The sequence below is a fragment of the Centroberyx affinis genome, unplaced genomic scaffold, assembly GCF_046629955.1.
Source record: "Centroberyx affinis isolate AG114_WGS23_722 - 3 ecotype Tasmania unplaced genomic scaffold, CSIRO-AGI_Caff_v1 ptg004497l_1, whole genome shotgun sequence".
NCBI classification, from domain to species: Eukaryota; Metazoa; Chordata; class Actinopteri; order Beryciformes; family Berycidae; genus Centroberyx; species Centroberyx affinis.
This window is the reverse complement of record NW_027282146.1, coordinates 59,103-69,913: the sequence shown is the minus strand read 5'-3', so window position 1 is coordinate 69,913 and position 10,811 is coordinate 59,103.

The window sequence follows — 10,811 nt, the reverse complement described above, 5'->3', positions numbered from 1 at the left end:
TCACTGGCAAAATGAAACACTGCATTCAAAACCATTTTATCTCTTTTCAAAATGCTATTTTGCAGTAAAATGACACACACAACCATCAAATCAATACATCTTTCTAACAACTGACTACACACTGATGTGCTTAACGGAAAACACTATGAATATCTCATCAGCAGACGTATGCCTTTTGCATGTTCAGAAGTAGGCATTCATGCACAGTAGCATGTTGTAAAAGACTGTTACAGTATACAGTAATATAAAATACTTTATTTCAATCACAAATACTTTATTTCAACACTTGAATGTGTTGGATATGTGACACAATGCAGTAGGAAAAAAAACAGAAAAAAAGGTTTTCTGTAAAAAAAAAAAAAAAAAAAGCTGTGTTCACACAGACTCTCTAAAAACATGATGTGATTGGTTATGGTACAAGAATATTTCTATTTTTCAATATGAAATAACACATTACTGTAACATTGGCCAACCATCACTGAGTAGCACAGGCCTAGTGATATGTAGGACTATAGTATAGCTACTACAGTATACAGTAAAGAACAGTAGCATGGGGTAGAGAGGCGTAACAGGCATGTAGCCTACTCTCTACACCATGCTACTTTACACCATGTTCTTTATAGTATACTGTAGGTCCTATGTCTGAATGTCTGGATGATGGAAGCAGCAGTGAAGCTCATGTTGGTCTGGACTCTCTGCCCAGCCTCCCTCATGCTCAACCCATGTTGACCACATGGTGAACCAAAGTGACCCGGATCTCATCTAAGATAACTGTTCCTCTTCCTCTCACTCCTCTTCCTCTAGCTCTCACTGCAGCATTGGTTTCCATTGTTCTCAAAAACAAGAGAGCTCACCTGTGGCCTTTTTTATAGTGCTAAAGCTCTGATTTCTGAGTGAACAATTACAAAACAGATATTAGTGTTTATATGTGCAATGAGTGGATGTTGCCAATTGGTAACTGAAGTTAAGCATTTGGGATGGCAGTGCTTCCAAATGAACACATATGATTTTAGTTTTTGAATGTTGAGCCTAATGTAGAGAATGAGAGAAAACTACACATTACTATGTGTAGTGTTTTGCAAAAAGTGTGATAAAGAATTGCAAACTGAGTGAAAAGCAGAAAATGTGCTTGCAGGTTTGCAGACTTGGTTTAGGGATTTGATAAATGAGTTTCAGGTTTTAGTGACTGTGTCTGAAGTTCCAGTTTTAGTGTGTAAACAATTGTGGAAAACTGTAAATTAGGCCAGTGGTTTCCAAAGTAGGGTCCAGGACCCAAAAGAGGTCCCTGAAAGGATGCTAAGGTGTTCAATGTTTAATGTGTTTAATGTTACCATTACTGTTATTTCATTCTCCCAAAGTTAGTGCAGTGTGAGAATGCTCCTCTTTACGGTTATATCTACAGTTATAAAATAAAATCTAAGAACACAATTCTTCTCAGATGGGGGGCGCAGGGCCAAAATTTGATCAAACAGGGATTCGTAGGGGCTAATGCCATTCTTCTGGGAGATGTTAATTATGTAGGCTAATCAAGGCTTATTTGACCATGGCCACACAAGTAATTTACACAACTACAATGTGAAAAATAGAACATAATGATGTTTGGGTTATAGGATTTTGCATAGGCTACTGTCAATTATTGTTTTTTGTTTTTTTTTATCAAATGATACACTGAATTTACAAAATATTTTGGGACACGTAGACTACTGTTTTCATTTACACGATGAGGTAAAAGCCATTATCCCTTATTGATTTCCCTTATTAAATCTGTTCCAATCACAAAGGAGGAGATGGAGATAAAGAGAAGCAGACGAGTTAGATTTTGAAGGTTTGAGACAATTCAGATGTGGATTGTACAAAATGGGCTGCAACTGAATATGAGGAAGATGTTCCTAATATTTTGTAATAGCCTATATTATGTAAAGGGAGGGCAGCTTATGCCTTTTTACAGTGAAGCAAGCTAAGCATAATCTGTGTCAAATCTCTTAAAGTTCCTTTTTGTTGCAATAATTTTTGGTTATACCCACATGGCTATTGGAAGCCAGCCTGTGCTGCATTTTAACATGACATTTTTATTATGTATTTTTTATTTCACGTGCCTATGTACAGTGTGTGCCTCTATTTTGTTGTTTTTTTAACACATGGGGGGGACTTCCCTGCCGGAGTCTTGAGACAGTCATGAGGTGAAGCCTGTCTGTCTGACAGTGTGATGAGTAGGTCACTTCTAAATTCCCATTAGGTCAGGCTGAAGTACGTATAATCAGTGTGTAATGCAGTCTGGAGCAGAGAAATGTAACCCCATGAGAAATAGCGTTACCCTACCGAGAATGAGGAAATTCCCTTTTTACATGAAAACCATAGCTGATTTATTGCAGGATTGTGCTGCAAATGTGCTTCAGAGGTGCAGACTGCTCTTCTCTGGTCATTCACTGCGGTGCTAAATTTCCCCAAACTGTCAGAAAAAGACTTAAATCCCTCAGGTCACGTGGCTATCATATAGCCTATGGGCCCATTGTTCCTCTATGACCAAAAATCCCTCTTATTTATGTGGAGAGCTACATCTTTCAGAGGAAAAATCTTCTTTTTAGGCCAGCAGATGTTTTTATCAAACTTCAAGGACTTCAGATACTTGTACTCATTCTCTACAAACGGTTTTATATCCTAAGCATCAGATGCCATAAATGCTCCTATCATCCATGTAATCTGGTTCTACAAAGCAGAGGCTGTACTCTATAGCCCTCCTCGATTTCATTTTTATGAGCACATGCCAAGCAGCAGCACATGGACTGGACCCAGAATAAAACCTGTTCATGGTTTACAAATGCTGGTTTCAAGTAGTCATGTATCAGTTTATAAGTCAATAAAATACCGCGTTAGAAGCGATGTTTTGTATGCCAAATAGAAATATGCCTGTTTTTCATCTTTTCCCCCTAGAAGTCACCAGCTTGTCAATAATGTTTTAGGCTATATCTGTTTTTATTTTCTTATTCCTCGTCGACTTTTCTCGTTTATTATCTTGAAGTATCGGCCAGACACGCTGCGGCTATCAGACTGACCTCTGACTCCTTGCTTTGTCCAAAGTCCATTTTAACTCCAGCAGGACGGGTTGTGAAATAGCTAAGCCTTCACTCTTAACACTGTCATTTTGTTTTTGTTTTTTTCCTCCAAGATATGTCTCTTATCGCGATGACGTGCATCCAACTTCTGAGCTTCTCTGACCAGACCGCGACTTTTAATATCGACGCGCCTCTCTCTCTCTCTCCATCCATCACGTTTATTATAGGTATCCTGTTGTTCAGATTCATCACTGATTTATTTAGTTCAGGTCAAATGTAAATTTGCATACATCTGCATCATCGGCACAAATCCTGTCCTCCAAATAAATTTCCAGCAGATATCCCATTCATAGAGACAATGATGTCTGTCTCATATTGTCTGCAAGGAATTGAATGTCTAGCAGTATTTTCTATCTTTGTATCACACTACTTCATCCAGATCTAATTGGTGCCATAATCAGTATTTTAAACGGTTTCCCAGCCCTATATCCTCTCGTTTGACATATCATCTATTGTATATTTAGGCTAGGTAGCCTACTCAATATTTTATCTAAGGTACTTTTAATCTATTCACAGTAAACATCAAAGCCACTGAATAAAGGCCTAAAACTGAATATTTGAGACCGCCAGGAAATTTAACAGCAAACACCTAGTTTCAGTTATAATCCTCTTTGTTCTGTTGTTTCTAGAGTGTATATGGTTTAATGGCAACTGAATTTCCAATTTAATGTGTTTGAGGCATAACTGAACAACCGAACAACTGAACTCAGCTTCTCAGTTTCATTATTGTGTTTGCCTGTCAATAGCTTTTGCTGAAGTGGCTCTGTGAAACTGTGAGTCATCCAGCGGAATCATAATGTGTTTTTTTTTCTGTTGTCAGAATGAAAAATCCTGATCATATCATGTTTGCCGTTGTTTCGAGGAGTAGCTACACGTCGTAGTTGATTCACTTCTTTGGCTATTCTGACATGTTCTCTGAAGATGTAGGATGTGATCAGCCCAAATAATCTATAGTCTGTAGGCCTGTGACCTACTGAAGCTGAACATGAGATATCAGAAGTGTGATATTAGAAGACAACATCAATGCAATTACACGTCCATTTCAGCCCAATTCCTGCATAACTTCTAATACAAACACAAACTTTTCAAGCCCATTTAAAAGAAAAAAGTTATAGGCCAATCATACACTACTCAGTTGAACAAAATGTCTTTATCTATTAAGTTTTGAAAGAAATTAGAAAATGTAGGCTATTGCTTCTTTCTAAGGGGTTGTCAAAGGCTTTTTTGTTGATGTTTGAAGAGTAGCCTATATTTTGGTTGCTGAAACCCAATCATCTGCCTATATTTTTCCACTCTATTCTATTCTATTCTATTCTATTCTATTCTAGTCTATTCTAGTCTATTCTATTCTGTTATATTGCAGGCGATTATTGCTCTGCCAAACAACAATGGTCATTTTTAATTCAGCTGTTTTCCCTCCCATTATTAAATAATCCATTAGGACCAATGCAATCAGCTATCTGTTTTGGCTTTTTGGATCATAATTAACAACCAGAGCCGGATGATCATCTTGGATAAATTACAGTTCCACTCCATAAAGCAGCCTTACATCATCAGATCTAGGTGAAGACAAAGTAGTGACATCCCCTTTAAGAAGAATACGCTGTGCTGTAATATGACCTTGTAAAAATGTGTGCATATTGTCAACAAAAAATGTCCACTTATAAAAACACACGATCGTATGACAGTAGGATACTGGCAATATCAGACTTGTTAAGTAGGTCTACCTCATAGGTTTGTAGGCTACATGTTATTTTTAATAAGATCAGCTGTAGACATGCTCTGTTTATTACAAGGGGGGTAAACGGGATGCTGCAAATTCTCTCCAGTTTTTTCGTTTTTTCGCTTGCTACATTTTTTTTTCTGAAACACTGATTTTAAAAAATTAATGATTTGAAGACCAGGCTAAATCTCTGGACCGACGCGTTCCAACAAGCTAGCCATGCATGTGTGTGGACTCCAGGTCTGGCCTGGTAACCTGGTAGTGTAGTTGCTCTTCTCTTCAAAGCTTTGTCTGTAAAGAAGGACTCATCTTAAAATCCAGACTTCAAACCAAGCCATCAGTGAAAAGGTGAAAGGAAAGTGAAAATGTCCTGTGCAACATGAAGGGACAACATGACATGCCTGCAGAGCACGTCATCACCCTGTGACATAGCCTATCTAATATTATTTAACCTATAATCGCCTATATATGTATCCATTAGTGTATGACACCACCCGCAGCTGCAGACAGGCAGCCTGGCACATTTCTGCAGGTTTCTGAAGGAGTTACACGTAGACAGAGGAGGGACTGTAGGCCCCTTTCCCGGCGAGCCCCAGGGTGAGCGACCTGAACCTTAATCATAATCTTATGGCATGAAGGCTGCACAGCACCTATAGCACGCATGCGCAGTGCAAACACACAACTAGTTATGAACATCTCTGCAGAGTCCTGGCGAGCTGTGTGGCTATACTCGCCCTCGGGTTTTGTTGTGTTTTAGGTTATGATGCGGAACTGCAGACTGCCAACATGGAAAGACGCCTGGTGCAGGATTTCTGTATAAAACTGATAAAACTGATAAAACAGACAAAATAATATCCAAATTCAGGTGTGTCGTCTATGAAAGGTGACACAACGAAATCACAAGTTGATAGCCTACGTTACACCGCACAACTTCCTTTATGAATTCAGTGCAATATGTTTATGTTGGCAAAATGTCTTTCATGGTTTGATAGGCTACAAATCCCACGCATGGCTCATCTTTGTCTCTCTGATTTTCCTAAATTCTGGTTATTCTTAATTTGGTCAAGGCATCACCAGAGACAACTAGAAGCCTGGAGGGTCACCACAGTTTTGTGTAGAAAAAAAATTCTTAAAATAGGCCTATAGTTCCTCCTCTCTTATGTCTTTTATTGTGTATTGTTTATGTTATTGTCCTGGCATTAAATGGATAACGCATTAATGGAGTTTAATCGTTCTGTTATTAATTCCAACCAATTTTTAGGAGCTCAGTCCAATTCAGATGTTAACAAAACGGCTCCATCGCGTGGCTCGATGCCATGCCATGTGCAAGAGATTTAGTTATTTAGATAAATTAATCTGCTGTGCAATATGATCTATTTCCGTGTTCTGATGTGGAAAATGTTGAATGTCTGAGTAAGACCGTCAAATCTCAAGCAAGATCCACTTTCCCTTCTCTGTCTGGAAGCAGCATGGCCCATAAGGGCTTCTATGGAAATCTTAGGGAAATTGCAACAATATACTTTTATTCATATTGTTTATACGTCATACTCTCTTAATGCACAGACAGCAGCATGATGAGTTTTAAAGGGACAATACACCCTAAAAAGACTCCCAGTTATCCCAGTTATTTTGGACAGTTCAGTTAATGTTCTGTTACTGAGAGATATTTTCTGTAGCTGCTGCATTCAAAATGAATGGGAGGCTGACACTGGATGTTTGTCTGAGCTTTTACATTCTATTATACAAAAGGTTTTAAACCAGAAAATGCATGTCTACATATGAGCAGAAAATCACATTGTGTCCCTTCATAACATCCAGAGTTAGTCCCTCATTCACTATCAATGGGGCAGTCAGACTTGCTTTGGTTTACAAGTCATAGAAATAACATGGAAAATCTGTTTTAGGTGGACTTTCAGCTTGATTTTGGATGCATATTTGCTTTAATTGTGCCATGAATCTTAAGCTCTTTCTATGCTTGGAAACACTGGAATGAAAAAAAGGCAATCTGGCAAAAGGTTGATTTTCCCTTTACTTCCATTAGGCTACATTCCATTATTTATAAGATAAAAAATACAGATTTTGACTTTAATTCATGCCGATTGTTGTGCATCACGAGAGGGCATGAAGCCACAGCGCCAACCCTGGGGTCGGGACCCACAGTGGGGCCCCCTGTTGTGACAGTGAGGTCCCTAGAAAAAAATTCAAGTGAAACTAAAACGGCTGTAGTAATATCTGGATATTATTTTGGAACACCAACCCACCGCCAACCGCTAGCAAGCTTATAAGAGACGGCTGATTTCTGCCCCGCGAGGAATGGAAATTTGGTTTTGCACTCTGTCAACCTCAACCATGTTTAACAATCAATTTTCAAATGTTGGAGTCCCATAGGAAACTTCCAGCTTCATTTGCTAAAAGAGACTGGCAGCCTGTAGCCTAATCTGTACCTCTGTCTGTTCAGTTTCATGTTTAGGTTGTTTAGTTATTAAACAAGCAAACAACACGCACGCGCACACGCGCACACATACACACAATGGTTAGTACGATTTGTATAAGGCTATTTAAAGGAATTTTTTAAGGCAGCTGGGGAAGAGGTGAAAATTGCTTGCAGAGAAAAACAACAGATCCCAGAGAAAAGCGTGTGTGTGTTTGTGTCTGCGTGTGTGTGTGTGTGTGTGTGTGTGTGAGAGAGAGAGAGAGAGAGAGAGAGAGCATAACGTCAGCTTTATACAGAGTGATTCTGCCCCCTGTCGGACAAAAGTCTCGTCTCTTTCTCTCTCTCTTTCTAAACTGCCTTCTCCTTTTTCTACATTAAAAATACTCTGCGGTAAAGGATTTATTATTTTACTAATAGACTAGTTATTGTAGTTATGGCTCAGCTGTATTTTGCAAGTGTTTTTTAACCTTATATCTTCCACATCACTTGATCACTGATAATGTGATGAAAAAAACAAACAAACAAAAAAACAACTAGGCTACTAAATCACAAATTATGGAATCAGCAAGATTAACTCCTGGTGGGGGAAAAAAAGTTCGCTCTGAAACACGTTGGTCTCTGGCATGCAGACAAAGTGCTGACAGCCAGCGGACAAGCCGGGATGAATAGCAAGTGAATTCATGTGGAAAATACAGATATGATTGATTAATCTCACTTATAGGCGCTGAGAAGGGAGAATGCCCTGCAGAGATAATCAGGGCTATATAGAATCTGTAATTAACGCTTCCTTGTTAAGTACCTCATTAACTAGCTTCTATACAGACCTAATTAAATTATTGGCCTGTATATGAAATAGCCTATAGTCTTCTCTTAATTGATACATTTTGATGCCGGGAAGAAAGACGCGCGAATACATTCTGATGAAGATAATTATAGTTAATCTCAGGGAATAAACCCTTTTATCGTTTTCTACAGTGTCGTGCTCAAGGACACTTCAGCAGGGTGGACGGTTTCCGGTTTGAGCACTCTCTCTACCCACAATGCCACACTCTCCCGCCTTGTAAAATGTCCCAAACCCACGGGCACAGACAGCTTTAATGATGTAAATTCATAGAGGTCGGTATAGTCGACCGTGGGGCTAACAAAGAACACACACACACACACACACACACACACACACACACACACACACACACACACGGTTACATGCGCGCTTCCGCGGCCGCTGGGTGGCAGTGGTGTGGTTTCTCTCTCTCTTTCTCTCTCTCTCTCTCTCTCTCTCTCTCTCTCTCTCTCTCTCTGTCCTGTCGGGAGCCCATAGAGGGAATCATCGGAGGGGAACAAAGAAAGGAGAGAGAGAGAGAGAGAGAGAGAGAGAGAGAGAGGAGGGAGGAGGCTGTGTGTGTGTGTGTGCGCGCGCGCGCGCGTGTGGGAAGGAGGAGGAGAAGAAACAGGGGGGAGGAGGAGGAGGGTGGGGGGTTCTCCCTTGTGACAGGACCTATATGGAAATCTGAATGGCTCGCGTTCACCTCGCCAGAGCGCGCATGCCTGCTCTAATTCCCCCGTTTCTTCAGCCAACACCATCACCACAATCTCCACCATCGCCACCATCATCCATTATGAGTGCGGGCGCGCGCCAGGCCCTGGATATGACAGATGTAATGGTGATTAGGCTGCGTGTTGATATTCTGCCAGAGATGTAGGCGTATAGCATGTTGTTGGCTGGATATAGCCTAAAATAAGCTTGTTTACACAGGGTGAACCCCTCCAAAGCTGTGTGTGTGTGTGTGTGTGTGTGTGTGTGCTCCTATTCTCCTATGCTCCCATTTGACAATCAAACCTTTCGGGGTTCAAAGTGAGTGCCACTATAGTCCTGTAAGCTTGTCTAACTCTACATCGTATCACAATTACAGCTGCAGTACAGCAGGCCAGCGTGTTGTGGCGGGATATTAAGTGGAAATATCCAATCATCTGACGTCTGCAAAAAATCAATAACATTATAGGCTCATAGTCTTTAGGTAACCTGCTGTTCACCTTTCATTTAATTTGGGCAGATCTGCAATAGCCTATATTAAATTATACAAAAATATGTTAAAATATATTAATTAGGCTATAGCCTGCTATAAATAATTCTTTAATGTCACAAAAGGCTAATATGGGCAACAAAAACTTTTTTTGCCCAATTTATAATAATAAATGTAGGCTATAAAATGTATGGTGAGATTAGCCTATAATTATATAGCCTACTATTATTATTGTTGTTAATGTTGTTAATGTAATTAGGACTAGTAATAATATTGTTATTATTATACTATTACATAGGCTATTTAACCTACCTTTTGTTGACAGCCTAATGTTATTCAACCGCTATTCAGGCGTAGCTGTTTTTTAAAAGTGAACTTATAGGCTGTTGTGTGTAACCTTTATTCTGTTGGCTAGAAAAAAAAACAATGAGCATTATTTTTATTTTATTTTATTTTATTTTATTTTATTTTATTTTATTTTATTTTATTTTATTTTATTTTATTTTATTTACCGGGCTAGTTATTTTTAAATCCCGAGGAAGCCGGTGTTTCTCTCGGCGTGCAGGAGGCGCTTTTCCTCCTCCCGCCTGCCGGTGAAAAGCAGCTTCGTCCCGGCTGCTGCTGCTGCTGCGGCCGCTGTCAGGAGCCTGAACGCCCGTCACATCCTGCTCGCTTCCCGGGACAGCGACGGCGCACCGGCACGACAGGCGGGTCGTACAAACCGAGGGAGGGGTTGAGTGATTATTACTCCGATACAACGCGTTTTTACGGGTTAGAAATGTGTAAAACACCCGTCTTTGACGCCTTTTTTCAGACATATTCTCACGGTGGACCCGCCATATTTAGCCCGGTCGCTGATGCAGGACGGCGGACAGGCTGCTGGTTTGTCGCCAGTGCAGCGATGGAGCAGCTCTTATTTTTACACTTTCACCTATTTTGCTCCACTTATAGCCAAATGTAGACTTGTGCAGCCCACTGTAGGCTATTTCCACAAATGTATAATGTCGTAGGCTATAAACTTAAAAACAAGCCCAGATTTGGACTCATAGTAGGCTAGATCTGTTCTGGCCACATTGTTGACATTATAAATAATTAAATATTAGCGGGTGATTTTTTTTAGTTTTTGGGAATGTCGTTGCTGTTAGTTGGGAAGCCGTGCATGTCCCTTGTGGTGCGCCCATCAGCCCAGGATTATATCGCCAGTGGCTGTGAAGCAACTATGTTGTTGTTGAATGGTTTATTCAAGGCTGAGCTTCTTGAAGGCTCACCAGTCAGTCCACATGTAAAAGCCTCAATCACTGGCAAAGGTCTGGATCAAAGTAAGCTAAGTGAGTAATTGAACTTTGTGGTTAGAAAGGTTATAGTCCCGGTTGACATGTTGCCAGAAAAATCTGCTGGCTTTCTTTACCCTCTCCCTCCCCTTCAGCTCACACAGGTTGACCGTTGTTTGTTTCTCTCTCTCTGTGTGTGTGTGTGTGTGTGTGTGTGTGTGTGTGTGTTTGTGTGTGCTTGCGTGC